At 44.0% G+C, this 25,458-nt stretch overlaps 1 protein-coding gene across 8 annotated transcripts in view; it reads left to right on the top strand.

Annotated features, from left to right (window-relative positions):
- TMEM108 (transmembrane protein 108) overlaps positions 1–25,458 on the top strand; it is a 270,991-nt gene that overhangs the window by 119,798 nt on the left and 125,735 nt on the right. Inside the window, exon 1 of one of the 8 annotated variants that reach the window (XM_006133143.4) lies at positions 8,592–8,746. The exons of 6 other annotated variants lie outside the window; for them this stretch is intronic. The gene's annotated coding sequence lies outside the window, so the exon portion shown is untranslated. Of the gene's footprint in view, positions 1–8,591; positions 8,747–25,458 lie in introns of those variants that run through there. One more of the 8 variants, XM_075921905.1, reaches the window with a different exon arrangement.

Here is a 25,458-nt window from a genome sequence, read left to right as displayed (position 1 = left end):
GTAGAGCCCTCTGCTGCGTATGCCCTGGCAGCCCAATCTCCCGGCCCCCGCTCCGCCTCCTGGCCCCAGTGACTGCAATCCCCCAGCCTCCCACCCCTGATCTGCTTCCCAGCCCCAATTCCCTGGCCTCCTGCTCTGCTTCCCAGTCCTAGCAGCATAAATCCTCCAGCCCCCTGTCCCCTGCTTTGTCTCGTGACTCCAGCAGCCCCCGTCCTTCAGCCCTCCCCTGCCCACTCCTCTGTCTGCTCTCTGTTCCACCTCGTAGCCCGCAGCTCCATCTGGCTGCATCGCTCCCCCGTTCTGCCTACTTCACCCAGCCCGCAGTTCTGGCCAGCTGCACCACTCGGTCTGCCTGCTCCCCCACCCTGCTCCAGCCCCCTGCACCTCCTGTTTCCACAGCCCTGAGCACAGGGGGTGATGGAAGGTGCAATATTAAGGCTGCATAGGGCACCAAAAATCATAAGGACAGCCCTGACTGCTCTCCAAAGTTTCTAAGACATATCCTACACCGTGGGGCTGCACACTTCATGGCAGAAGGCCAAGATCCAGAGGCTTGGAGCTGAGCTACCAGCCCTCCTGTTGCAAGTGGGGTAAAGTACTGTGTAGAGCCGTGGTGTCCAACCACTTCTGAAGCAATAGTCATTAAAGTGGCTACTACTGTACTGAACTAGCCACACCGAAACAGCCAAATAGACCTGTTATTCAAGCACACACTCAAACGACCAAATGTCCACATGTGGCTAGTGTGTTGGACACCACGGGTGTAGAGCATAGTTCCCACTAAGGTGTGTGCCTAAGCAGCTGTGCACAAAAAATTCTTCCCCCTGTCCCCAAAGAGCCATGCAGCGGGCAGCTGCTTCGGTGGGTGAGGCTGGCTGAGACGGCATGGTGAGGGAGCCACTGAGGCGGGGGACCAGGACCTGCTGCGGCCACATGGTGGGGGAGGGAAGGCTTGCTCTGGTGGCTAGGGCTGCCACATGGCAAGGGCACTGGAGCCTGTTCTGGCAGCTGGGGCTCAGAATAGGACTTGCCACATGGTGGTGGGTGGTGTCTGCCCCGGTGGTTGGGAATGGGACATGCCATATGGGGGGGGCAGGGTCTGTGCCGGTACCTGGGAACAGGACCTGCTGCATGGCAGGAGGGAGGGTGTCTGCTCCGGCGGCCAGGAATGGGACATGACACATGGCCAGAGGGAGGGGGTGGTTCTGCTCCAGTGGCTGGGAATGTGTGTGTATTAATAAACTGAGTGCCACAGTGGCACGCATCCATACAAGCGCACATGACCTTAATACCGGTGCACAAGACAAAACTCACTCTGCTCATGGTTGGAAAATCTTAGGGGGAACACCGGTATAGAACATGAACTAGTTCTTTGAGATATGCTGCAAGCAACATTCAAACAGTCCCAGCAACCCAGACATTCTTCAATGGACCAGGTCTCGCTGCCTGCTACGTGAAGTCTATGTTTCACTTAGGGTATGTCTACACAACAGCGCTAATTCAAACTAACTTAGTTCGAATTACTTAATTCGAACTAAGCTAATTCGAACTAACGCGTCTAGAACTAAAAACTAGTTCGAATTAGCGTTTTGCTAATTCGAACTAGCATGTCCACATTAAGTGGACCCTGAACCAGGCTTAAGGATGGCCGGAAGCAGTGCCGGCAGGGCATCAGAGGAGGACTTAGAGCGTGGAGCTGCTGTCTCAGGCTAGCCGAGGGCTGCGCTTAAAGGGACCCGACCCCCACCCCGGACAGACAGTGATTAGGGGTGCCCTGCTTGCAAAGCAGTCCTGGCTTGGAGTGCCTGGACTACCCACACTAGGCACATCACAGCACTCGGCTATCACCCTGGCTGCACTTGCCGCAGGCTGCCATCTGGGGAGAGGGGGCAATTGGGAGACTGCAGGAGAGCTTCCACCCCCAGAAGCCCGCACAGCCAGCCCAGTCCTCCCCATCGGGGGCTCGTACCCCATTCCTCCCTCACCTCCTTCCACTTACCCTTCCCTAGCCCCTTTTCTTGATGTACAACATAAAGGACAATTGTGTTCCAAAATGGAATCTGTCTTTATTGAACAAAACTGGGGGAGACTGGGAAAAGGAGGTGGGAGAGGGGAAGAGAGAGGCTGGGAGAGGGGAGGGCAACTACAATGATCAGGGGTTGGGAACAGGTCCCATATGAAGAGAGGCTAAAGAGACTGGGACTTTTCAGCTTAGAAAAGAGGAGACGGAGGGGGGACAGGATAGAGGTCTCTAAAAGCAGGAGTTGGGTGGAGAGGGTGCATACAGAAAAGTTCTTCATTAGTTCCCATAAAGAAGGACTAGAGGACACCAAAGGAAAGGAATGGGTAGCAGGCTTCAAAGTAGTAACAGAAAGTTGTTCTTCACAAAGCAAAGAGTCTACCTGTGGAACTTCTTGCTGCAGGAGGCTGTGAAGGCTAGAACTAGAACAGAGTTTAAAGGGACGTGAGATCAAGTCATGGAGGTTGGGTCCATGGAGTGCTATTAGCCAGGGGGTAGGGCTGTCCCTGCCCAAGGTTTGTGGAAGGCTGGAGAGGGATGGCACGAGACAAATGGCTTGGTCACTGTCTTCGGTCCATCCCCTCCAAGGTCTCTAGGGTTGGCCGCTGTCGGCAGACAGGCTACTGGGCTAGATGGACCTTTGGTCTGACCCAGTATGGCCATTGTAAGCTCAGGGCTCAGGGTCGGGGGTCTCAGTGGACCCCCTTGATTTTCATGCACACCTGCTCCTGGGTGGCCAGCCTGGCAGCTCTCCTGCCCTAGACGGCCACTTTCCTGTGCCTAGTGCGGAGATCGTGGAAAAAGTCCACGATGTCCGCACTAGCCCAGGCGGGTGTCTGCCTCTTGCGGTCCCGGGCAAGCTCCCGGGAGCCGCCAGCCTGGTCCCGGGAAGAGGGGGAGGGCTGGGGGGCATCGGGTGACTGGCTCGAGCCGTGCCAGGTGCAGGGTCTGCTGGCTGGGTAATGGCAGGCTTGCACCTGGCACGGGCACCGTAGCCAGCCCGTGCCCCTTTAAGGGGTCCGGGGCCGGGAGGGGGGCAATAGAGTTTCCCTGGTGTTGGCCAGAGTGGCCACCAGGGAAATCTGGGGAGGGCTAGCCTCCCACTAGTTCGAATTAAGGAGCTACACACTCCTTAATTCGATCTAGCTAGTTCAAACTAGGCTTAATCCTCGTAAAATGAGGATTACCTAGTTCGAACTAAGCGCTCCACTAGTTCGAATTAAGTTCGAAGTAGCTGAGCGCTAGTGTAGCGCCTATGAAAGTTAGTTCGAACTAACGTCCGTTAGTTCGAACTAACTCTTTAGTGTAGACATACCCTTATAGATGCAAAAATGATTTGTGATGAAACAGAATTTATGATTTATCACACTTGCCAACTATCTGTATTGCTATATGGGTCAGACCTTCCTACAGACAGACTTGAAGCAGCTGAGGTATTCCATATGTTCAGTCAGCACCAAATGGTGATCTTAAATGGTTTGATTTTATGCAAAATGTCATACTATTGCAGAGATGTGGCCCTCCGTCTGTCACTCATTATATTCAAAATCAGTGCTGAGTCCTTTTCAACTATGTCACTGGGACAGACAAATATACCCACCACACAATCACTATCAACTCACAAAGGGGTGAGTGCTTTGACCCTGACTGGCACCACCTGAGGGCTCCCCCAGAGATGTGTGAAATTACAGGATTGGACCAGATCTGGGAACTTCACTCTATGGTGCCTGGCACAGCACCACCAATCATGGTCGTTATTGCTGGTACAATAGTCCTTGGTAGATTGTGCGTGTCTGATGATGAAAACATTCCAATTTAATGGGCCATAACGGGATGTATTATAATTACTTGTCAATTAATAGTTAATAGAAAAACTGTAGCAATGGTGTTGTTAGACTGTATGGAGAATTGTACTGTACTGGTAAGTTTTTAAGGAGGAACACTAGTGATAGGATACAGTTTTATTTATGGATTATGTACGGTGCCATTAGGTAAGTATATTTTCAAGTGAGGATTTACTGGTTGCGCCCAAGATCTAAAGGTTGTGTTCATAATCACAGAGCCCATGTTCCTTTGTGTAAGACTCTTTCCCCAAGATCTGAGACTGAAAAGGAAACCAGGGAGAAGCTGAATGAACTTCCATGGTAGGAAGCTTAGTCCTTGGCATTCCTGCTGCTGTGCAATGTGCTGAGTGCAGGGAAACCTAAGTGACTGTTGTAAATGGAGCCAGACACCCTCCCCACACAGACAAACACACACACATTCTCTAGCAGTAGGGTTGCTTCTGGTTGACACAGTTTCATATTCACTTTAACATCACCGGGAAAGAGGAGTGCTACAGTGAGAGTGCTTTATTTACTATGATGTGTCAAATACACTTTTTTTTTAAATATACCCAGTTGCTGCTCTACCTGGTGGGAACAGATGCCTCTACTTCTCCTTCCCCTGGGATGCGTAGCAGGACTTTGGGACTTGAAATAGGCAATTATATATCAAAAAACAGATGGCGTCGCAGATTAGCCTAGATGACTAAAAACACAGTCACATTGAACAAAAGATGATGATTAGCTAGTTGAATAACAATAGCCGGAGTCTGACGCAGATGTACTGGAAACAAGGAAAGGATCAGACACTAACATTTCTATTTTTCTTAGTTCATTATATACATTCATTGTCACAATACCATATTAATGTTAAAATCATGATTATGTAGGTTTCAAGTTTTAATTCTAACTGATGATTTATTTACAATGCCGTATTAATATTTCCCCCACAATTACATGCTAATAAAAAGCTTAATGCGGTATGCGTGCAAGTAATGCATTTGTTGCAAAAGCATTCTATACATCACTAAGCATATTTTAGTTAATTTCTTTAAATATTCATACAGTTAAAGATTAGCTATATTACATGCAGTCGGGCCCCTCAGTATGTACTGGACATAGACTAAGGACTTTGTAGAGGTTACTCTTGTAAGTTATAAGGATATGCACACACATTGGCCTTGATCCTGCACAGATCAGATATGGAGCTTTGCATGCATGATTGCAAGGCAAAAATGTGGTGTACAAGTCATGTTCTGGTACTGGGCCCCAACCCAGCAAAGTGCTGGATTGACTGAAGGCAATGGGACTGCTCACATAAAAAAGTGGAGCATGTTTATGTGTTTTGCCAAATCAGAGGCTTAATAACTATATAGCAAAAAATTGTGGTAGCCTCCCCTTAAAGTTAAAGTTGCCCAACACTTTGCCATATAAGATGTCGTATTTAATTGCTTATAACATTGACAAACTTTAACCATTTAGGCATAGATGCAAGAACTAGGGCTGTGGGAGGTGCTGCAGCACTCTGGGCTCACAGCCTAGCACCCAGGGTCCTGGCTGTCACCCCATGCTCCAGAGGCTGTGCTGCCAGCTCTGCACCTGGAGTCCCAGCTGCTGCCCCACTTGCCAGAGGCTCTGTTGCTTTCTCCAGACCTGGGGTCCTGGCTGCTGGTTCTGTGTGCCAGGGAGTTGCTGCCGCCTGGCACACTGGAGCTTTGCTCCCAGCCTCAGATGAAAGGGGCAGGACAGGGTAAAGGGGAGGTAATCAGCACCCCTGCTCTTAAAAATGTTCCCGCCCCACTGCATTTGGGTTGAAATTTTCCATGTTGGATCTTGGATGTCTGTATGAGGATGATTTTGTGGAATGGGATGTCAGCAAAAATAGTTTGGTCATTTCTGAGAATGAGATAAGGGGAAGCTATGCTGTTACGGCTATTTTAATAAATTCTTACAGCCATTTTGTTAAGAAGCTCTAGCACCTCCATGCTGTGGAATGGGGATTTGAAAAGGGTTTGGGAGTGTTGTCTGGTATCCAGGATGTGTCTTTTGCCATCCTGGTGAAAATCTGCACAAATCCGAGCAAGTGATGAGCCCCCTGAAAAATCTCAGTGAATGGATAATTAGTAGAGACTTTTGCAGTTAAATTCTCCTAAGCTTTTATCTGTATTGGAGCACTTCCACTCAGGGAGGGCTGAGCAAGGCCTTTTCCTTCAGTTGCTCCTCTTGCAGGGCATAACAACGGAAAGCAGGGAAACTCCCTCTCTTCTGTGCAGTTAGTGCTCTCCCTACACTACAGGCACCCAGGCAGCGAGGAAGTGACCTGACTGGAATGTAGAGGACAAAGGAGCCTGACTTTTGGAGTCAGTGAGAGTAGTCTGTGACAAGTGGCAAGAGAGGGGTGGAAATTGGGACAAGGATGAGGCAGGTGGGGCTTAGGATCAAAAAAATCAGGGGGACAAAGATGTGCAGTAGGATGTGGAGGACTGGACTAGAACATGGAGCTGAGGTGGGGAATCCTCTGTCTGGGCATAGAGATGCAATGGTGGGTATAGACTGGGACTAGATGCTCAAAGCGACTGGGACGGGGACTTGGATGTTGAGATAAATGGGACAGAGGAGAAACGACTGAAGAGGTGGTGAGGAGGTCCAGGTTGTAGGGAAGGGCTGGGACTAGGACAGAGATGGGAGGAAGGCTGGGCAGGCTGGAGGGGCCAGGGCAAAAGGGGTCAGACTTGGAGGTGGGGCAGGAGAAGGGTCTGTAACTGTTATCATACATTCCCCTTAGCACCTGATATAGAACCCAGGGCTCCTGGGTCTCAGCAGCCCTCTGCTAATAGCTGTGAAACCCAATGGCAAAATCTTTGCCTCATCTCTCTCTCTCTAGTGTGGCTGGTTGACACAAAGGATGACAACCTGCCTTTGCTCTCAGTTAGAGTGTGTCTAGACTACATCCCTCTTTTGACAGAAGGATGTAAATTAGGCACTTTGAAATTGCAAATGAAGCCGGGATTTGATTTTAAAAAATGAGGTTTACAGGATCTTTTGAAAAAGCCTTCCCTTTTTGAAAGAACCGTGTCTAGACTGCAGTTTTAATTTCAAAATAGCGCTTTTTCAAAAGAGCGCCATGCCGTGATTATGCAAATGAAGCACTGGAAATTCAAATCACCACTTCATTTGCAATTTCAAAGTGCCTAATTTACATCCCTCTGTTGAAAGAGGGATGTAGTCTAAACACACCCAGGTTGTGTCTACATTGGCAAGATTTAGCGCAAAAGCACTTGCTTTTGCGCAAAATGTTGCCGCCTGTCTACACTGGCTGCGAGTATTTGCTCAAGAACACTGACATTCTACTGTATGAAATCAGTGCTTCTTGCGCAAATACTCTGATGCTCCCGCTCAGGGATAAGTGCTCTTGCGCAAGAGGCCAGTGTAGACAGGTAACATCAATTTCTTGCGCAAGAAAGCCCGATGGCTAAAATGGCTATCGGAGCTTTCTTGCTCAAGAGAGCGTCTACACTGGCACGGATGGTTTTGCGCAAAGGCACATGCCAGTATAGACACTCTCTTACTCAAATACTCTAATGCAAAAACTCATGCGTTTAGAGTATTTGCACTAAATCTTGCCAGTCTAGACGTAGCCCCAATGTTAACTCAAGTGGCAGAGGTCTCTGCTGTGGATCTAATGGGTCTAACTCCACCGATGAATCATGGGGAAGTCAGTATGGTTCCGCACAATGGGGTTTCTGTCCTTTTCAGTTTGCTTTTTTAAAAGCTTACATAATCTCCCACAATAATGCAGATTAAAAGAACATTAGGATTGCAAAGTAAAACTCTTTTAACAGGGTGGACTTCAGTGCACAGGACAAACAGTGTTCCCTGAATGATAACTTATTCAGTGCCTCATTTTCATCTCATTGTTCAGTAGGTGGCTGCCATACTCTATGGCTTGCTTACGGCACATTAAACTGCTTTGAATTATTACTTTCCTTGTGGGCTTTTTTTGGCACTTCTCACTGAGGGAGGTGAGTGCTTCACAAACGTTAATGGATTGATCTTTACAACATACGTGTGAGGTGAAATAATATAATGATATTAGCCCCGCTTTACAGATGGAAATCTGGGGCACAGAAACTTTCATGTCAAAAGTGTAAATACATTTTAGCTACCCAGATGCCTGTAGATTGACTTTTTCAGAGAAGTTGGTATTTTAGAGCATTTTGTTTGTTTAGACTAGAGCTGAGCCAGGAACTGTTTTCTTGGTTCAGTGGTCTAACTGGAGGGAGGAGGGAAGCTTTTGGAGTTGAACTGAAACTGATTTTTGGGGTGTTCCCTCACCAAAAAAAATCCAAAAAATTCATGGGGGGGGGACAAAACATTTCATTCAATTCAAAATGATTTTTCCAGTTTTTCATTGTGTTAAGTTGTGTGTTTACAAAAATAATCATGTGGCTTTTCTTAAGTTCCAGCTCACATAGATAGCAGATAAGCTTTATCTAACACAATGACATTCAAGTTCAAACAGCATGTCACTGAACTACTTTCCAACATCAGATCTTGGGGAAAAGTATGTTGGGCTTAGTGAGATAATGAATGCAGCTTTTGAAACTTCAGCACCACCATTAAAGTTATTGGTGCAACTAGTCAGATATTCTGCTGCAGTCTACAAACCCCATACTGGAGAGGAAGGAGTTAATAAGCTGCTGTGAGGCGAGGTGGCCTCACTGCACCTGCAAAGCCTGTAAGGCAGGAGTAGAAGTTTAGAAGGAGAGAGCAGAGTACCTCAGTTGTAGGCAGATTATGGTGGGTGAGTGGGTCTTTGTTGCCTGTTGAGGAACGTTTAAAGAGTGCCTGTGGGAAGTGACTTGACCAAGCCTACAAAGAAGGTGCCTGTGATCATTTGAAGGTCAGAGACTTTGTTTTTAGTTTTTTACCTTATTCTGTAGGATGATAACCATGGAGGTAGCTGCACCAGGGTCTGGATTGGAGCCCAGGGAAGGGAATGGACCAAAGCTCTTGTACTAATACCTAAATGGGCAATTACAGAAAATTATCCCTTGACAGTGAACCTATTTGGAGGGAAGACTTCGAAGATACAAGAGGCACCTACTTAAAGAGCAGCTCTGAATCCCTTGCTGAATCCTAAAAGAGGGAGCAGAGGGGGTTTGAAAGCATGTGGCCAACTAGAGGGCTAAATCACTGAAAGGAGAAACCACTGCAAAGCAGAGCAGTAGTAGGAAAGGGAAATGCCTGGGTTGAAGTCAACCTATCTCATCCCTGCATGTTCACTAGCAGGCACCAGGAGTTGGGGGAGTGTTTTCCCCTTCAGTATTTTTAATCCCTTATTAACTCTTTGTAAGAAATCCAGCTCAATTTCTAAATGGTATTTCAAAATGAAAAGCAAAAAAAATTTTGTTTTGAAAATGTCTAGGCATTTATGTGGCTAGAACTGATCACCAAATTTGACTCAACTTTAATAGTTTCATGTGACTAGATATACATATATTGGCAAATAAACTGTTTGCAGAAAAATTCACAGCTTTAGTTCAGAACTCAGGTTCTTGTTGACTTAATTTGCAGCTGTGAGTGCTTCTGCAAATCAACCCTTGGGTTTCTCAAGTCCTGCATCCAGAAGATAAGATCACACAATTAGTGACCACCTGTGAAAAGTTTGTTTTTGAGTGACTTCCTTAGCATCACATAGGACAGACTCCAGTTCTCCAGAGCAGCATTTGGTTGTCTTAATTGGGAGACCCTCCTTCTTCTCTCCAATCCCTTGCCTCATTCTCTTGCAATTTCTATAGCAAGAGAGGTAGGGATACTACAGACAGCCATCTCCTTTCACTATACAGCTCTGATTCATTTCCTGAACACCAACTATCCTGCGCATGGAATGAGAAAGGAGCCCTTTGGAGGGGTGGGATATAGATATTTGTACTACAGTAATGCCTAGAGAACATCACTCAGGATGAGGGCCCTTTATGAAACAGGGTATATGTACATCTAGTAAAATAAAATGCTGCCCCCAGGAGTTTACAATCTGTAGACTAGACAAAGGTGGGGAGGGAGAGGAAAATACCCATATTGCTGAAGGGAAGAGTGAGGCACAGATGTTAAAGGGGAAATTTTTAAGGCACAAATGGAAGCTAGGGCTATGTCTACACTGGCAGCTTCTTGCGCAAGAACATCTTGCACAAGAAAACGTCCACACTGCCATGTGCGCCCTGTGCTTTTGCGCAAGAGCATCCATGGCAGTGTGGACACTCTCTTGCACAAGAAAACTCTGATGGACATTTTAGCCATAGGGGTTTCTTGTGCAAGAAATCCCTGCCGAGCGTCCATGTTGTCCTCTTGCGCAAGAGCTCCTGATAAAAAAGAGCGTAGCGCTTGCGCAAGAAGCCCTCTCTTACCACGCGGTACTGTAAATTTCCTTGCGCAAGAGCGGGCAGTCATTGTGGACACTCTGCTGATTCTTGCACAAGAAGAGCCATACTTGTGGAAGAAGCTGCAAATGTAGACATAGCCCAGGAGTCTGACAGCCCTTTGTGCCATTTTTTTAATCTCCCCCTAAGCTGCCTGAGGCCTCATAAGAAGTCTGTGGTAGCCAGATAAATTAACCACAAGATTATCCTCCTTCTTCATCCTTGATGTGCTCACTCTTGCATCCCATCATCTTTCTTCAATCTTTCCTCACTGAGTTTTGTTTAAATGGAGTTACTCTGGCTTGACAGCTGAGAGCACAGTTTGGTCTATCTTAATGACAAGGTAGAAAAAAATATTGGACACATGAAACTGCAGTAATTACTTTTTAGGCTCCGTGAATCATCCAAGCAGCTGTTTGTTGACCTAATTTCCTCATTAAGGAACCCTGTGGTTGTGTATTTATTCTTTCCTGTCTGGGTTACTGCTCTTATGGTCTGTTGTACAGCAGGCTAGATGGGCTGTCCTCTCATCTCAGACATGGCAGTAAAAATGTGTAGTAACTCCATTGACCAAATGTACATTAATGGCTGACTGGAATCTGGCTCCTCATAATCACCTTTGTTAGGGGGAAGAAATGACCTTCTTAAAATACTTGAATCTTTGATTACTCTGATTTTAAAAAACTACAATGGAGCCAAAGCCTGCAGTCCTTTATTAAAGCTAAATTTGCATTGAAGTTTTGCCTGAGGAAAAGAACAGCAGGATCTAGCCCAATTAATGGGGGCTCTGACTAACTCACTAAAATCAGCCATGTGCCTGAACATAATCCTGCTTGTCAGCGTGACATGTTTCCAAATGCTGCTGTTTGAAGGTTCCTGGTTCCTTGTCCATGGATTTCATTCTGGCTTACCTGCAGTTTTACATATATTAGTGCTCCAGGCTACTGAAAGAGCACAAGGAGACCTTTAGCCAACAGCAACCGTGCTAACTGAATAAAGCAAAGGGGAGAAAATGAGACACAAAATGATCAGCGTGCTAAATCCACCCAAAAGATATCAGACCTGTCATTTACAGCTAAATCTGTCTGCATAGCTATCAGTGCTGGGTTAATACTGGCAATGCCCCCATCTCTCCTTTTCTCTTTCTACCCTCCCCCTTCCCAAGTGACTGAAGCTAATTCATCATGTTGACACAGAGGGCTATTATTATTCAAAGTTGCATTTAAAAAATGAATTTATATTGGCTAAAACCAATAAGCCAAGCAGCTCTGGCATTTAATTTTCTTGGTAACTTCCTGTTAAACCAGGCAGGTCTACATACATTTTCAAAATGAAATAGAGTGCTTGGATCACAATCTCAGATGGACCATGAATGAATAATTAGAAGATTACCAGAAGCCATTGCTTCTCTCTGTTATCCCTCCATCCCAGGCCTCCAAGCCCCAGTCTTTATGGGTACCTCTACACTTGCTCCCTAGTTCAAACTAGGGTTGCAAATGTAGGCGACCGAAATTGCTAATGAAGCGGGGATTTAAATATCCCGTGCTTCTTTAGCATGATCTTGCTGGCATGTTACTCCACCCAAAAGCTGTTTCGAAAGTGAAAGTGCACACTGGGATGCGTTAGTTTGAACCAAGGGGTTTAGTTTGAACTACCATGTCCCAGTGCGCACTTTCACTTTCAAAACAGCTGTTGAGCGGAGTAACACGCCAGCAAGCTCATGCTAATGAAGCACGGGATATTTAAATCCCCGCTTCATTAGCAATTTCGGTTGCCTACATTTGCATCCCTAGTTCGAACTAGGGGGCAAGTGTAGATGTACCCAAAGGGACTATATATCCATGTAATGCCATGTAGTGTGTGTGTGTGTGTGTGTGTGTGTGTGTTTTTTTGTTTGTTTGTTTTTTTGTTTTTTTGTTTTAAATTCCCATCCATTGTGTCTTTAATAGTGTACATAATACTCAGCTATAAAGGGGCTAATTTTGTGGCAAGGTCACTGGCTGATGTTTCCCCCTCTTTTTGTTTTTTAGTTGCAGAATTGCTTCCTTTGACATCAGACCCTGGAGCTGAAAGTTGAGGATAAATAAGTGGTATCCCTCAAACAGGAGACAGTCATAATAAACTGTAGTATGAAATGTCAAGTACAAGCCAGTGCACTGTTGTATTCTCTAGCATATGTTGTCAGCCCTCCAAGGCAGAGTAGATAGTTTTGAAATATATCTCTTCTCCTTTTAGCGTATGGAATGCCAGATTGTACAGAACACAGTAAATGGTTCTGTTAAATGTAGGTTTAACCGGAGGGACACAGATCGAGGCAAACTTATTTTCATGCATCTGAGAATGTCACTTCATTTAGACTTGGTCTTTAAAATGGACATTTTTCCAAGGTGAATGCGGGCTATAAAATGATCAATTAAAAGGAAATCTAGAAAACATTTCCATTTTAATTATTATGCAACAAATGCACATCACAAGGGCAAAAGGATCCAAGGGCATCCAGAAACTATTTAGTCACTTCTAAGCTCTACTTCATTCATAGTTACTTACAACATTTATGGCTTTAGTGTAGACATCATTACAAATCATGTAATTGTTATGGGCTTATACTTTATAATAAAACTCAAGCACAATTACTAAAGAATGTTAACTGTGCCATGTTGCATTAAAAATTCAAAAACTCAGACCCTGTTTCCCAGATTAAAATATAGTATTTTTTTTGCTTCGGATACATCCTGAAAACTTCATTCACTTACACACAAGCATTATGATTAAAGCTGGTCAACATTTTCCATTAAACATTTTTACATAGGAAAAAGGCTTCTATTTCCTTGATAAAAGAAAAAGTGGCTATACAATTTTAAAACTTTTTTCAATAAAGTACTGAAAACAGAATTTTTAGGTGTCTCTTCCTCTCCGTTTTTCATCCCTTCACTCCCATGTTGCTGCTGGAAAAGATTACTGGCAAAGATTGGGTGGGACCAACAAGAGAAACAGGCAGGAAGAAAACACTTTTTTTAAAAGGTAACTGAACACACATCTATTTTTGGAATTTTTATTAGTTTTCAAAATTGAATTAGTGACTTTGTGGGTTTTTTATTGCAAAATCTTTTAATGGACAATTTAGGGGGGTAACCCAACATTTTTCAGTATTTTCCATGGAAAAACTAGCAGTTTTAACCATCTTTTTCTGATGGCTATGCGGTGGGTGTACTATGAAAACTGCATCTTTATACAAAATTGATCTGCTGTTTGTGTATGTTCTGAGACATATCTGCTTCTTCTAGTGACAAAATATTTAACTCCTACGGCAGAACCCATGCAGCTGAGAATGTGCTTCATGAACAGACTTGTTTACTAAATTCTGATCAATTACATCTGTTCAAAACCCATTGAAGCTACTGGAGCTACACAGCTGTCACTGATGACTGCTGAACTTTAATGTTTAGTGATGTGTGAGCAATGAAGACTCCAACCTGAGTCTGTTTGCAGGCTGAGTTCGTTGGGTTAATAGTCCAACTGATGTCCTTGTAATTTCTTGACATGGAAGGAAATGAAACAGTCATCCTTGCAGCGTAGGCATAGAGATTTGTTTGTCTTTCTAAGTATTGCACATATTTTTCTGCACTCTGTAGAGTCTTCTCTATCACACATCTATTTAAGACTAGGAAAATGGCATCACCTCCAATACCCCTTACAAGGTCCACAGAAATGAGCCCTGCTCCTGTGAACCTTAGAAGATGTATAGCTGGGGGAAATGCTTCGTATCTAGTGTGATCTCTCACCAGTATAGCTTGGAGACTACCTCAACTGTGACCTGAATGGGAAAACAGGAAATGCATCTTATTCGTTCCCTGTGTTACTCAGAACTTGCAGGGATTTCTTACTGGCTGGAGCTGGAGCTTCAGGAGGTGTAGGAGCAAGCCAACTTTGTGGGTCCAGGGAGTCTTTTCAGCTGAGAACAGGATCAATGCATATAAAGATTTCAACAACCAGTGGGACCCTCACATTGTTTTGTATGCTGTAGCACTTTTCAGCATTCTCATTTTGAACCTGATTTAATATTAAAAGGGTTTTCTGGCTTTTGGATCCCATAAGGCTCTGCAAGAAGGCACTTAAAAATAGCACCAATTACACTAAAATCCATCATACTTCATCAAGTCTCTTTCATGGGAACAACAGAAGGTTCTTTTCACTAAGGCTTATACACATGCTGAATTCGAAACTTTCTAGCACCAGCTATTTTGGCAGGAGCCTGGTTTTTAAAAAAATGTTGAAAGATGTTGGTTTTCCTCCTAAACTCCTTGTAGTTGAACTGTAGCATGTTTGGTCTAACCAATTTTTTTTAAACTATCAAGCAGAGGCCAGGTCTATAAAATATAAGGTTTTTTTGAAAAAAAGGGTCTGAAAACAAGAGATTATAACAGAAATGCCTATGTAGACTTACCCAGAGCTATCAGTAGTGTTTTGGGCTGTAATACTATAATGAAACTAAGAGTGTGCACAAGCACCAGTCTTCTGGACAAGATGAAACTAGAATTGCTCGACTCTGTCTAATATGACCAATAACGCAGAGTTAGTGGGGATTCTCACTGAAATCAAGTGATGAGAGCCTGTACTTATTTTAGCAAGGAAATGAAGTCTTCTTCTCACTGTTTTGGAGAGGTTAGTAGTAATAGGCCTGGTGAGTAGAATAGTGAGAAAAAAAGTCCTATGTGGCCATGGGTTTGTTACAGTATCCAGTATCTAATAGCATTCTGTGGTTTGTGCTGCAATTAAATGTTAGTTTGTTGCAGCAAATAAAGTTAATACTCTGTGGGGCAATCTGTTTAATCTTTGATGCATAATGACTTGATAATGGTAAACATATGATTAATTCATCTGAAATTAAGTGGTAACAGTGGATTTATAGATGGTGTAACTGCAGCAAAACAGCTCAAGGAACAAGAGAATACCTTTTTTTTAATGTAATGACTTCAAAGTATGATATAAACAAAATATTATGTTTTAAATGCAACTGTATTTAGATCAGTTTTTGGTGACTGGCTTTTAAATTCTGAAATGAATTTTCCCCTTTCGGTATTAGTGAACAAGCTTTAATTTATCCATTTGCTGCCACATCTTACAGACATTCATTTTCTCTGGGAACTCCAGGGGACAATGGGGAAAGAAAGGTACCTTACGATACTTATGAGGAGTTGCCCTCAGCCCACAGGGATACAAGCGCACACACACACACAGGTGGATGAGGGTGAGACAACCAGAACTCAACAGCAACTGATTTATCTTCCACTAGAGTGCCGTGGCCAAGGATTTGCTACGGGCAAGTAATGAGCTAAATAAATAACCCTGACCCCCTGCACTGTTGCTTGAAGGCAGGGCTGGCCTTACCATGAGGCGAACTGAGGCGGCTGCCCCAGGTGCCAGACTGTGGGGGAGGAGAGGAGGGGACACTAGAACCCAGAGTGTAGAAAATTGTCTGCTGCTGGTGCATATGTATTCTCTCTGCTCCTAGATGCAAAGAGATGGTGGAGTGCTGTGCTGTAGGAAGGAGGACACAAGAGACATAACAAGCAGGCAGGAGAAAAGGTGGCTTGGGAGTGTCATTTGAGCTCCCCGCCTCAGGTGCCAAAATGTTGTGGGTCAGTCCTGATTGAAGGAGACTCAACAGCTAACAGTTGGTAATGTGTTTTTACCTCTCTCCAAGTCTTCTTCCTCTTCCTTTTAATTGGCTGAATTAATATGAGCCAATCTGAGCCGCTGCTGCATGTCCTGATGTACTGTATTTCTGACCAGGTCATAAGGGTATGCATACATTCTAAGTGGAAGGCCAGGGCGGTCCAAACACTAAAGGAACTTTTAGTATATGCTTAGAATTGTATTCTGCTTTTTGTCTGCCCCTACTCTGTCTTTTGACACTCACCCTTCAGCCATCTGTGACTTCCCCCTCATTCCCCCTCCAAAAAAAACCCCTGTGACACTTCTGTAGGTGGGAGTCTGCTGCCTTTAGCTCCCTCATGCAGTGTCTCATAGGATTTTGAAACTAAATTATAACTCTGGCTGCTTTCATCAGATGGAACTCCCCTCAGAGAGACACATGGGTCTCCACATATGGGTCTCTGCCTCACATGCAGCTGCCTTTGTGGCATCATTTTCACTACCCTTCCTGCTACCTTGTCCAGGCCCCTGCACAACTATGATGTCTGGTGGGAAGCAATACAGTGGCTGGTGCACATACTCCCCTCATCAGCCCCCAAGAAATGACCTGGACATATCTCTCTCATCCTAGGACTGTCTCGTCTTTTCTGTGGTCACCTCTCAAGACAGGAAGATTTTTGGGCCCTTTCATGGAACTATGCTGTTAGGGAGTATCAGGGTTCCCAAAGTGAGTGAAAGGGTTTGGGGGGGATCTCAGGCAGGGGGAAGGAGCTGCAAAACATGCCTGGGAGAAGGAATTGTACCCTACCCCTTCTTCCATGAATGATATGGTTTAAGAAAACTTTTTGCAAGAACCTCACAGAATTGCTTCTCTCCAGGCCTTGAGTTGCAGATGTTTCTTCAGAAGCAAGCAATTTGGGTTAGTCCCCTTAAAATTTCAGGAGCCTACTGAGTTGGTTCACTTTTAATAAAAGTAATGCTAATAAACAGCTTATAGGTCTATGACACACACCACTCTTCCTAAGGGATCCCAAATCAGTAGATTTTTTTTGACAAACTGATCTACAGTGGTGATTTCATCCACCACTGAAATACAGCCATTGCTGAGGTGAAACATGCAAACTTTGATAGTGCACATCAACGGTACCTGACAGCCTAGAACAGGAGGTGAAGCAGAATATTGTATTCAGGTGAAATGGAAAATACTGTGACAACTTTAACAGAGAGTTGCCTAATGTTAGGTTCCTAAATAAGCTGCCTCCTTTCCAATGGACTTTGCTGGGTGCTCAGCATTTTACAAAACAAACCATTTATTTTGATTCCTAAATATTAGTTTAGGAACCTAAGTTGGGTACATGTTTTGGTGCTTTGTATGTGTGTGTGTGAAATTTTTGGACTCTTCTGGCAGAGCCTTAATTAAGAATGTCAGTGCTTATCTTGTGACAGACCCAATGGAATACATGTCAGGAGTCAAGGTCATGTTTTTTCCATGACACATCTGCCTTGTGTTTCTTCTCATCTTGTCTGCCCACCCCAAACATCTCCTTTACAAAAGTATTTTGTGTCTTGGCTGTTCTGGTTGATTTTAAGACTATTTTTGAACTACAAAGGGAATGATGGGGGTGGAGAGAAGTGGAAATGTTGCATCAGCTGAGTGATGTTATATTCCTTTCAAGCAAACATGATGAAAGGATTCCAAGCAGGTTTTCTGATCTATAGTCAGTATTTTCTCATGCATTGTGCATTATTAAATTATGATTCCAACTAAGATCTGCTAGCCAAAGGAAAGCCTGGTATCTGAGTGTAATCCACACACATTCTGGGTGTGGTTCACTGTCCCTTGTAGTGAAACTTAGACCACTTATGGAGAGTGAGAATGAGTCTGCTCTACTGTCTTCATTCAGAGGCAGCTGGCTTTTAGCCCATGCTGTAGACGCCCATGCACAAAACTCCAAAAGTCCCAGGTTCAGTTTCACCTGTCGGTATTACATGAGCACATGTCAGGGCTCCTTGTTCTGTTGACAATATGGCGATGTCTGTGAAGCTGAGGGCTTTGACACAAACAGTGTTATCTACGTAGCACTTTAAAGACTAACAAGATGGTTTATTAGGTGATGAGCTTTCGTGGGCCAGACCCATTTCCTCAGATCAATATGTAGAAGAAAATCGGCACAACCATATATACCAAAGTGATACAATCAAAAAAATGAACGCATGTGAAATTGACAAATCAAATTTTAGAACAGAGTAGGAGTGAAGGGGGAAGGTTAGTGTCTGTGAGGTAATGATATAGGGGTGATAATTGGGGAAGCTATCTTTGTAATGGGTGAGATTATTAGAGTCTTTGTTTAAACCCATACATGAAGTATCAAATTTAAGCATGAATGACAATTCTGAAGCTTCTCATTGAAGTCTGGAGTTAAAGACTCTTTGCCACCAAATAAGTATGTGCAGCACCATAGATGTGCACAAGACATTGCAGAAAGTTGGTGGGTTTTTTGGGAGGTGGAGGGGGAGTTAGTGATGAGCCTCCAGTTTTTGTTGAGCCTGATCTTGTTTTTGGCTTCAATATGTAAATTAAAAGTAATCCCAAGGATAGCCAACAAAACTATGTTCCTGATTTAAACTAGAAAAATGATTACTAGAGTCTAGCCCATGGGTGGTAATAAGTGGCCTATGGGCCGGATGTGGTTGGCCGCAGATGATTTCCACAGATATTGCTGCTAGCAGCTTCCATTTGCTGTGGTTTGCCATTCTCAGCCAGTGGTATCTGTGGGAAGCACTGTGGGCCAGGAACCACTTCCCACAGCTCCCATTGACTGAGAATGGCATTCTGTGGCCAATAGAAGCTGTGAGCAGCCAGGTGAATGAATAATCTGGTGTCCCACCAGAGGCTAACCTGGTGAACTGCGTCCAGCCTGCAGTTCCTGAGCTAGTCCATTGACTTTAATTGGGATTGACCCTTAAAAACTGAGCCAAGAGTGCCGGTTTATAAGCCATACCTATAATATCATTCAAAACATTGGTGGCTTTTTTTTTTGTCTCTTTTTTTTTTTTTTTTTTTTTTTAAAGCAGTGGTTTGAGATTTGAAATGCTCAGACAGGCCCATGGTTGGTGCCGTAGGACTTGGTGGAATGCCTGTCACGGCATGTGTTGGGAGTCCAGTGAGCTCAGGGCAGATTCCACACTAGTGCTTTTTCTGCATAAACATTGGTTGGGACTAACAGAAGACAAGCCTGGTACTGCTCATCTACTGGATTCTTCAGACAGATGTCCCAACGCTTTTTCCATTATTATGTATTTTCATGTTGCCTTTGCTTCCGAGTTCTCACGCAGATGGAAAGCAAACGCACTGAACTATTGCAGGGGGCAGTGGCCTCTAAATGAGTCCCTTAGGCCTGCATGACCAGTGCTGCCAGAAGGAGTCCTATGTTTCCAGAGTCCTCCCACCCATGAGCCTACCCAAATGGTCAACCTGAACACGATGCCTGATTTTTGACTGTGCCTAGCAGTCTGAATTCTTTAACTGGAAACTTGCACCTGAGTTCCATCTCCTGGTTTCCCAGCACCTGTAAAAGCATCATTAGAAACCACATGGTATCTAATGGGAGAAAGAGGTGTGGGTGGGCAGTGTGTTGATTCAGCAGTGCTAAGCAATCTTATGCCAGTTGAGCTCTTATGATGCTCCGAGAAGTGCTAAAGATGCCTGTCTTCCTTAAGGGTAATTCCTCCCTGTTGTGCAAGAGGTCTTGCTCGGACAAGACCCTGCAGATTTCTCCTGCCTGCACCAGGAGGGGTGAATCCAGCCCAAGATATGTAGTTTAGTCTGGATAAAGGAGAGCCTTCCCACTCTGAGGGGAGTAAAAATCCCCAAGGAATCTGGTTGTGTCCATTATAAGAAGATGGTAAATATTGTTTGCTTGACTGCAGCTGTATTCCAAACAGTGGGAATAAAATGTTACAGATGATTAAGTGCACATTTAACAAGAACACCAATTCTTGCTGCACGGAACCTCATTGCCTTTCGCCTAGTGCGCCAAAGGGTTTCAGAACCAAATGTTTGCCAAATGCTGGATTCTTAAAAACAGACCAAAAATTATAAAGAAACCCAACAACAAATCACACAAACATGCAAACACAATGGTAACTTTGTAATTCTTCTGTAGCCTAGACCCCGCCCCCCCCCCCAAAAAAAGTATAGAAGGGTGTTGTGGGGGTGATGCTCTTTGTTACTTGACTAGTACTGATTCTGTGTTCCTGCAAACATGGTGTTATGGGCCATTGTACTGCTGCAAGAGCCATCCTTTGGTGGATGTGTTAAATTCAGCGTACAAGAACAAATCAATCAGTGCTGGGTAGTCTGTGAATAGAGAAAAAGGGGGTGAAAGTACACTCTTGTAGATTTGAGCTGCAGCCCACATGGATTAATTGGCCCATCAGCAGCTCCTGAAGGCACCACAGCTGCTTGAGTGGTAGGCAGGACTCTGCTGCTGGACTCTTAGGGCATGTCTACACAGCAGGGCTAAAGCCGAAATAAGCTACATAGCTTGAACTACGTCAGCTGCTTAGCTTAAGTCAAAATAGCTTATTTCGGCTTTTGGCGCTGTCTACACAGCAGGAAGTCCTCGTAACATGATAGTTACAGGAGTTGGAGTAAGAAGTCCTTCAGTTCGACATTATTTTGATATTATGTTGAAGTAACGGTTTGTAGTGTAGACACGGACTATGTTATTAGTGTAGACACGGACTATGTTATTTTGGAATAACGCTAGTTACTCCGAAATAACACTGCTGTGTAGGCATACTTTACAGGGAGCAGTATTTGCTCTTTCCTGTGCTGCTTAGCCAGTTTCATAGGCCAGAGTACAGGTATGGCTATAGCCTTGTGTTACACTGACCTTCTCCCCCTCCCCCATTCATATGGGGTCTCTAGCACTGCATCAGTATTCAACATCACAACCCTAGAAGCACAAGGACAAGCATTGTGACTTGCCCTCTGTTGAGGCAAGAGAGGGGAGATTAGGGGGCTTTGTGTGTCTTGTCCTCCCTCTGCAATCCTAGGCATAATGCAGCTCTCAATCATCAGTGCTATTTTCACCAATACTTTTCCTTCCAGACCGATCTCACAGCTAGGTATGAGATGTTTGGATATGGTGGCTGGATGCTTACTGGGCTGTAGCTGTTGTGCCTTTTTCCTAGCCCGTCTCTTCTTCCTTTCTTCAAATTCTCATCAATTTCCCTCGCCTGATTTCTGTCTGACAGACTCACAATGGCAGGAGGGCTGTCCAGTGGTTGTTGAGGCTTGTCTCAACACTTGTTTTCTATTCGCCTCCATTTTGTCCTTAATTTAAGACACCATTGATATTTTTTTCCCCTTTCACACATAATGAACGACTGGCTGTTCAGGGAGCTGTCAGCTCCATTGGAGTCTTTTGTCTTCTATTCATCATTATGTCTTCATTGTCCTCTTCAATTTAGCTGCGGCACTGTGGGGGCCACTTACTGTGAAAGACAACGTTGCCAGCTGTCCGTAGGGATTTTACACATCTATTCATCATCCAGTGTGATGCTGTACTGTATGGGCAGCAGTTTACACTAGAACGGGAAGAGCTTGCTGGTCTTTTTCAGATGCACAACACATCAGCTCACACTTCCAAACTTGGATGACTAAAATTAGGCACCTGAGGCCTTGTTTACAAACTCTTTGTCAGTTTAACTATTTAAAGTGAATCAAGTTATATGGAAATAATCACTCTTGAGTGTCTTATGCACAAACGTGGATTAGCTTAATTACATTGGTTTAAAATACACCTTTAGTTATAATGGTGCTGCTTGTAATATAGACAGGGTCCATATTCAGATACTACCTGAGTTTCAGAGAAAAGCTCAGTTGGGAGCAACTTGCTGCTCAGAACTATTGATATTAGGCCACTTAGGAGCCTACATATGGCTCTAAGAACTTAAATTTAGGTAGCCATTAAAAAAAATTTGGCCTCAACCCTAATTCATTTATAACAGCCTCTATCCTAAGAGGAGCTCATGTTTCACAAAACATCAAAACAGTTACTTTTAAAATAAACATCATGAAAAATCAATACTAAAGACATACATTTAGGCAAAATTGAATATTATATTTACATGTGCACAGATCCAGAAAATCACACCAGTATTTCTAATAACAGCTTAGATTATTTAAATGAAAGATTTTTTTTAAAGCCTAATTTATTTTGTATCACTTACAATGTCTGTCCTCTGCTTGCATTTTATTCAGCTAGAGCAATGAAAATTGGTCAGTTTCAATTTCACTTCAAGACAGTGGAGTTACTCTGGGGCTACTTTGGCCTACCTAAGATCAGAAACTGGCTCTGGGCATACAAATTCCCTTGCTGATGTGCACAAATAGTAACGTACAAAACTGCATGCACAAATATGTACGAAATTAATGTTTAACACAGCAGAGCCCTCCCAGGTACCCCCCACCGCAAATAATGCCCCCTGGATTCCCTACCCCTATCCAAGTGATACCCTACAGAGGAGAGGCTGGGAACCAGGCCCATCCTCCCCTTCTCACTCCCCATCCTCCCATACCGAGAGGAGAGGCCAGGGCTAGAAACCATGGCCTGGCCCTAGACGGGTTGCAGGCCCTCTGGAGGCCAGTGGCAGCCCCTGGAGCTTCATCTAGGGTTGCCAGATGGTTTCAACAAAAATACCGGACTCACTTAACATTACATCACAATCTACATTACAGCCTCTCCCTGAGTTACGAATGAGTTACGGACCAAACACTTGGCCATAACTCGATCCATTCGTAACTTGGAACTCCCGTTGAGTTACATAGCGACCATGCTGTTCATAAGCGCGGGTCGCGTTCGTAGCTCGGGGGCCACCTTTACGACCACTCCATGGGAGGTTTGGTCGTAAATGCGAACAGTCGTAACTCGACCGTTCGTAATTCGGGGACCGGCTGTACATCTTATTTAGAAAATACTGGACATTTATATTTGCTCATTTATATTTTCTTAATTTCTTTCCTGAACAGAAAGTTCAAATACTGGACTGTCCGGTTCAGAACTGGACACCTGGAAACCCTAGCCCCTTTCATGGGCTGCAGGGCAGAGGAGGAGCTGGATGCCATAGCCAGTCCCTAGAGGCTGGCCCCCTGAACCAGCTGCATGGCTGGGGGAGGGGTTTGTGCTGGAGGTCAGAGACAGCCTGGAGCTCCAGCTACAAGGTCAGAGAGGGTAGCTGTAGGCTAGGACCGGTCCCCAGAGCCTCATTGCACCCCTCCCCTGGATGGGCTGCAGGACTGGAGGAGTGCGGGGAGGGGGGCAGGGACTGTGCCCCTCCTTAATGACCTGAGCAACAGCAGGTAAATTTGGCTAGTTAGCTATATACTATTCCTAACAACTTCAGAAGCTATTGCTAGTTCTGGGATGATGGTGAATGTTGGTTTTTCCCTTTATCCCCCTCCCCCATCCCTTCCCCACACACATTAGACATCTCATACCTGTTTGAATTTGAAAAGATGAAGATTCTGAACTTCCCTAGAAGGACAGAACCATGTCAATTGTTGAAATGTGTTTCATTTTCAAAGCCATTGCATCTAGTGTTTTATCCCATACATAAGGCAATCCACTCAGCGCAGTCATTTCATACTGCCCTTACTTGCTATTTCTGATCCCAGTGCGTACAGTCTGTGGAGTTACTTGTGGAATATGCCTGTCTATTTGGAAAATCAACTTAGTTTAATTTCTACATTTATTGGTACCTTTTGTTTAGAAAATCAACATGATTTTTGCTTTCAAATTTATGTCAAGATTGTCACCTGAAGAAAGGCAATCTCCTTGCAATTTTCTCCATTGCTGCATGTTTTGTATGCATTGAAAGTCACAATCCTGGGGTGGGAGAGAGACACATTTCCTGCCATATACATGCCCCAAAAAACCCAAATGATTTTGGAGTACTAGGACCTCCTCTGCAGTATCTGTTGGGTTTTTTTTCCACTTGTGTCCACATTTTGTCACGACTCACTCCAACAACTTCAATCCGTTCCATTTGATTATAAAGTCAAGGCAGAGTTTGGCTCACAAAGCTTTATTCAGTTTACAGCACATAATTTTATGCAAGCATTACTGAGAATCTTCACCAGCAGCATAAAGATGAAATTGCAAACCAAAACCCTGTTTGATTTTTATTCACCTTGCACAAATCTAGTTCCTATCTCCTAGAGAGGCATAAATTATCCTAATCCATTTAAATAGAGTGGTCTCTTACTTATCTAAATATACAAGAGCATATAATTCATTATACACACCAAGATGAAATTTACAGTCAGTAAACACTATGGACAGCAGTAGAATGGGGATAGTAAAAGAAATGCAAATAACACCAGCAGATAGTCAAAAATATGATATTACATCCCCGTGGCCAAGCACAATTCAAAATAATTGGCATATTGGATTGATTTCAGAGGTGCCATTGAGCAGCTTTTTTGGGTGGGGGATGATTTCTTTTCATTTATACCACTTTGATTTAGTCAGGCTTCAAAAAAACTATTTGACATCGGCAGTAAACAGAGCCATGGAGATATCATAAGTGGTTTGTGCAGTGATGATTTTCTGCTGCGTACATTTTGGTTAATAAACTATATTAATATGCTAAACATAGAATTGTCGTGTGTCTTTGGAAAATATTGTAATGAACTGTCTGTCTGTCTGCCTACGGACCCAAATCTTCTGCCTTTGATTCCAATGAGCACAGTCACAGAGCCAGCAGACCCTGAGTTTTCTTGCTCAGATATAAATAGGAAAGCACTTGCTTGTACTAAAAAATAAAATCTTCCTCTCTCCTTTGCTTGCTCTTTGGGACAAAATAAAAATGGGTCACTCCTCAGCGGGTTTTCGTGCTATATAGCTTTCATCAACATCATCATGAACCTCATTTCAATTTAATTTAAAAAAAATCAGTAATGGATACTTTAAGAGAGAACACAGAATTTGCACTATACAAACCACTCAAGGTTCCTCATTTTACTAAGGGCTTCTTTGTTTAAATGGAAGGGGTGGGAAAGAATGCAAGAATGATTTTTGTCACTGTGCACATAAGGTGCTGTATCTGATAACATAACCAGGACTCTTTCTTCTTCCATTGCACACCAGAAGCAATAAAACTGGCAATCCTAGGAGACGTCCACGTGCAGTCAGATATGATTCTTCTGACTTCATAAACTCCTTTGGCATTTATTCAGTGGAGAAGTGCTATTTATTGTCCTGGCTGGTGTATCTGATGCCTTCCAGGTCATCTCTTAAATAAGCCCTGAGGATTTATACCAGAGCATATTAAAATGACTCCTAAATGCCTTCAGTAGTTTGGATGGTGGAAAAATGTTGACCCGAAAGCTATAAGATATCAAGTGCTATTAAGTATTGATTGGGGTAGGGAATGTATTCTTGTTGAGAAGAATTCAGGACGATGCTCCTTCCCCCCCCCCCCATGTATAATCTCTGATCAGTGTGAGAATTTAAATGCTAATCTCTTTGAG

This window comes from Pelodiscus sinensis, chromosome 2 (assembly GCF_049634645.1).
Source record: "Pelodiscus sinensis isolate JC-2024 chromosome 2, ASM4963464v1, whole genome shotgun sequence".
Classification (NCBI taxonomy): domain Eukaryota; kingdom Metazoa; phylum Chordata; order Testudines; family Trionychidae; genus Pelodiscus; species Pelodiscus sinensis.
Note: the sequence above shows the minus strand (reverse complement) of the source record. Positions and strands in the feature narration are given on the sequence as shown.